This window comes from Lampetra fluviatilis, chromosome 22 (genome assembly GCF_964198595.1).
Source record: "Lampetra fluviatilis chromosome 22, kcLamFluv1.1, whole genome shotgun sequence".
Lineage (NCBI taxonomy): Eukaryota > Metazoa > Chordata > Hyperoartia > Petromyzontiformes > Petromyzontidae > Lampetra > Lampetra fluviatilis.
In genome coordinates this window covers 1412501-1417500 of record NC_136296.1, presented here as the reverse complement: position 1 = coordinate 1417500, position 5000 = coordinate 1412501, and the positions used below count along the sequence as shown (strand labels likewise).

General features: G+C 54.9%; 1 non-coding gene across 1 annotated transcript; it reads left to right on the top strand.

The window, feature by feature from the left end:
• The first annotated feature begins 4721 nt into the window (after nucleotides 1-4721).
• LOC144939505 (5S ribosomal RNA) lies at nucleotides 4722-4840 on the top strand. The gene has a single exon (XR_013638679.1). It is a non-coding gene; the product is annotated as a 5S ribosomal RNA (ribosomal RNA).
• The last annotated feature ends 160 nt before the right edge of the window (nucleotides 4841-5000 follow it).

Genomic DNA, 5000 nt, shown 5'->3' with positions numbered 1-5000 from the left:
CATTTTGATCAAAATCAATGAGAATTGTATTGAACTGCCGGGGGGCCGTCAAATCTCGTTTCTGCCGTCGCCCTGGGGGCGACCTGCTTCGGCCGTACAAGTGCAGGCGCTGTCCGTCGCATCTGTGGACATCCCACCTGGTACACAGATGCTTATACCCTTGCGGTATCGGAAGCCCCTGCCTGATCGGCTAGGAGCAGTAGGGGTCTTGTTGTCACCGTCCGCCACGATAACAACCGGGTTGGCGTTAGTGGGGGCACAGACCATCGTCCGGCCGGATCAATTACCGTTTTTACAGGTGCTTAATGCGGGGGGAGAAAACGTCCGTGTCCCGGCCGGTACGGTTGTGGCACATGCCACTACGGCGTTTGCGACCCATGGTTGTCCACATAGCCGGGGAGTTGTTGCTGGGGTTTCCGAGCCAAGGAGTTCGGATGATCGTTGGGTTGCTCAATTATGTGACGAAAATTCTTCCCTGTCCATGGAGCAACGTGGTGCGCTGCGTAAATTGTTGTTGACATATTCCGATGTGTTCAGCTCCGATGATTTGGATTTGGGCCGCACTTCCTTGCTTTACCATCACATTGAGACGGGCGATGCTGCCCCTATTCGATTAAATTCGCATCGGATGAGTCCTGCGGAGCGAGAACACGTACGGGGGGCAGTGGAAGACATGTTGGCTGCGGACATTATATCGCCATCTAACAGCCCATGGGGCGCTCCAGTCGTCTTGGTTAAGAAGAAGGATGGCAAATTGCGATTTTGTGTTGATTTCCGCAAATTGAATAAGATATCGGTGGCAGATGCGTACCCTCTGCCGCGTATGGATGACTCCCTCGACGCATTGTCGGGGGCTAAGTTCTTTTCCACACTGGACCTCTCTTCGGGATTTTGGCAGCTTCCCCTTGACGAGTCCTCACGGGAGAAAACCGCATTCCGTACGCCTCAGGGGTTATTTCAATTCAACTGTCTCCCGATGGGATTGAATGCGGCCCCTGCTACATTTCAAAGATTGATGGAGCTCGTTTTGACGGGGTTGCAGTGGGAGACATGTCTTATATATTTGGACGATATCATTGTCTTCAGCCGCACATTCGATGAACATTTGACGCGGCTGGAGACAGTGTTTACGAGGATGCGTTCTGCCAAATTGAAATTCAAACCAAAGAAATGTCACCTACTGCAACGGTCCGTCCGCTATTTGGGGCACATTGTGAGCGCTGAGGGAGTGTCCACGGATCCGGAAAAGATGGCGTGCGTCCGGGATTGGCCGACTCCGGCCACCGTGGGGGATGTTCGGCGGTTTTTGGGATTTGCCTCGTATTACCGAAGATTCGTGCCGGGTTTTGCGACGATTGCGAGGCCTTTGCATCTCCTTACGGGTAAAGGACGGAAGTTTGTTTGGGGACAGCCGGAGGAGGCGGCCTTTCGGAGTCTGCGTGATCTATTGGCCACGGCCCCAACATTGGATTATCCCGATTTCGATCACCCATTCATTCTTGATACGGACGCGAGTGACACAGGTATTGGGGCGGTGTTATCACAGTCTAAAGGGGGTGTAGAGCGTGTCGTGGCGTATGGTAGCCGAGTCTTGTCTCCTGCGGAAACCCGCTACTGTGTCACTCGCAGAGAACTATTGGCGGTTGTTTTTTTCCTACGGCAATTTCGACCATACCTCTACGGTCGTTCTTTTATTGTGCGTACGGATCATGCGGCCTTGCAATATGCCCTTAAAATTGACCAGCCATCCGGACAGTTGGCACGTTGGTTGGACACGCTACAGGAATTTTCCTTCCAAATTCAACATCGGAAGGGTGTGCGCCATGCGAACGCTGACGCACTTTCCAGATTACCGCGGCGCGGCCCTTGTAAATGTGAGTCGGGGACGCATAGGTGTTCGCCGATTCCAAACCCCCCTCAGCCGCTCACGCTGGCCGTCGAGAAGTCGGACACTCCGATGGAACCGGGACCGGCTGACGGGGTTTTGAATCTGCCGCGGTCTGTCTGGATCCGGGAACAGATGATGGATGAGTCATTGGTGTCCTTGCGGAAGCGGTCTGCTAAGGACAATGGGAGTCCGAGTACGGCTGTGGGGCCGCAAACCGCTCTCCGAGATGGTCTGCTTATGTGGCGGGAGGGGTTCCAGGAACGTTGGCGCCTGGTGGTACCAACGTCCTTGCGGTTCGAGTTGATTAGAACCCTCCATTGTGACACTCTCTTACATTTAGGGGTGCAGAAGACCTTGTTGACGTTGCAACGTCATTATTTTTGGCACGGCATGGCGACAGATGTCGTAGGGCACGTGCGCGCTTGCCCTGCGTGTGCACAACGTAAGCCGCCGAAACATCCTTACGTGCCGCCTCTCCAGTCGATTCAGGTGTCTCGAGTCAATGAATTGGTGGCACTGGACATATTGGGACCTTTTCCACCATCGGCGAGGGGTAATAAATATTTGCTGGTAGGGGTTGAGTACCTCTCCCGTTGGCCGATGGCCTGGCCGTTGCCCGATCAGTCGGCCGCGGCCATTACCGACGCCTTTTTGTTTGGGTATATTATGGATAAGGGGGCGCCTGAGAGACTCCTCACGGACCAGGGCAGGAATTTCTCTTCTAAATTTTTGGCGGAAGTGTGCGCGGGCCTTGGGACTAAGAAAGTACGGACATCCCCATACCATCCGCAGACGGATGGTATGGTTGAACGGCTGAACAGGACATTGTCTGCCATGCTTTGCCATACCGTGAGTGAACAACAATCAGATTGGGATCTGCACATCCCCGGGGTGCTTTCGGCGTACAGGATGACGCCTCATGCGGCTACAGGATATTCGCCGTTTTACCTTATGTATGGTCGGGAAAACGTGCCGCCGGTGGATGTGCAATTGGGAACTGGGGTGAAGGGACCTCGGAAACCACTTCCTGAATACATCCAGGACACGGTTCGCCGAGTCACGGAGGCGCGGGAGAATGCCCGCGTGGCTACGGCCAAAGCCCAGGCCCGGAACGAGCGATATGCGCGACGGTCTGAGGGGGAGTGCCCTTGGAAGGTTGGGGACCTAGCCTGGCTTCATTGTCCACAGGTACGTCCGGGGACCTCGCCGAAATTGCACAAACCCTGGCATGGTCCCGTACGCCTCATTGCGGTTCCCAACCCACAGACAGCACGCGTCCAGATTGGGTCTCGTCGCTGGGTTGTGCATACGTCGCGCTTGAAACCATATGTTGCTCCCTTACATGATGCGTCATCTCCCAATATTGCCTTGCCGGGGTCTGTTGCTGCTGACTCTCCCCTGCCTGCGTCCATTGATCTCGCTAGAGCGCCTGTCGTACCTGTTCCAGACAGGCCGGCCGTGACATTGCGGGGGACGAGGGGCCCTGCTCGGAGGACGCCTGCCAGGTCTGCGGGACCTTCGAGCCCTGCAGCCCTTCCGACCCAGCTGCGGGCACGGTCACAGGACAAGCCCAAGACTAACTCTTTAGAGACACGGGACGGCGGTGGACTTCCAGCTGCGACAGGGGGATTACCCCCTGTCGTTCCTCGACTTTCATCGCGTTCCCGTTCTGCGAGTGGGCCGCCGACCGTCCGGGACGGGCCGGCGACCCGCACACGTTCCAAATCGCTTACGTTTCGTTGATTGTTGCTGTCTTGTTATTTTTTTCTTACAGTTGTATTTATTGCATGCTTTTGTACGATCGTTGATGTTGATTGCGTTGTTGTTGTTCTTGCTGTTACATTATATGCTTAGTGTCCTTTAGGGGGGGAAGCTCGGTTCGCCGCATTACGATTTGCTATTGGTCAGCCGAGGTCGGCTGGGATTTTTCTACGGGGGAGGGTGGTGTAATGCGGGCGTAAGCGACCTTCCGGAGGTGACGTCACGGGGGGTGGAGTCATGTGACGTGGGGGTAAGGTTCGGGGCTTTAAGCGGGTAAACCGGAAGGGGAAGGTAGTCGGGGTGTGAGCGGAAAAGAGTGAGGCCACGCGGGCAAGTGTGGAGAGGGGGGGGGCGCCGACGGCGATCGGGAGCCAACCCCGAAGATAAGAGGAAGCTGCGGAGTGGTGTGCAGCTGGGGAGGAGACAGCCAGGAGGGCTGCGTGTTAGAGGCAGCGGTGTGGCTGCCAGGAGGAGCTGCGGAGAGAGAGAGAGAGGGGGCTGCTTGTTAGAGGCAGCGGTGTGGCTGCCAGGAGGAGCTGCGGAGAGAGAGAGAGAGAGAGCAAGAAGCTGTGAGAGCTGCGGAGGGAGAAGAGCAGCAGAGAGTACAGCCAAGGGGGGCTGTGTGAGAGAAACAGCAGCGGAGCTGCTGTTGTGGATCGGGCCGACATTGGAGTCAGCACCGTGGAGAAGCTACAGAGTAAAGACAGCCGTGTGGGTGTACAGCACGAACCGAATAATAAAGGACACTGAGCCAGACATCATGGTCCAGTCGTTTATTACACTTGGATGGGAGACTGCCTGGGAATACCAGGTGTTGTAGGCTTTTGCATTTTCGTATCTGGATGGGTCGCGTTTTACTCTTCAATTCACCCAGTCAGTTCACCTGCCAATTGCACGCGGATATGGTGTACTGCATTGGGATCAATATTTTCTTGTAAAAGACCGTTTAATGCCACTCTTTCGGGGCTCAACCAGGGGTCCAGAATAAACGTTTTCATGAGTGTTGACCTCTCGCAGTAGAGTTGAATCTTGATTTTAACATATGAATGTGCGTCAGGTCTCTGCAAGTATGGCCTACGACCATATCACCCTGAATGCGCCCGATCTCGTCTGATCTTGGAAGCTAAGCAGGGTCGAGCCTGGTGAGTACTTGGATGGGAGACTGCCTGGGAATACCAGTTGTTGTATGCTTTTGCATTTTCTTATCTGGATGGGTCGCGTTTTACTCTTCAATTCACCCAGTCAGTTCACCTGCCAATTGCACGCGGATATGGTGTACTGCATTGGGATCAATATTTTCTTGTAAAAGACCGTTTAATGCCACTCTTTCGGGGCTCAACCAGGAGGCCAG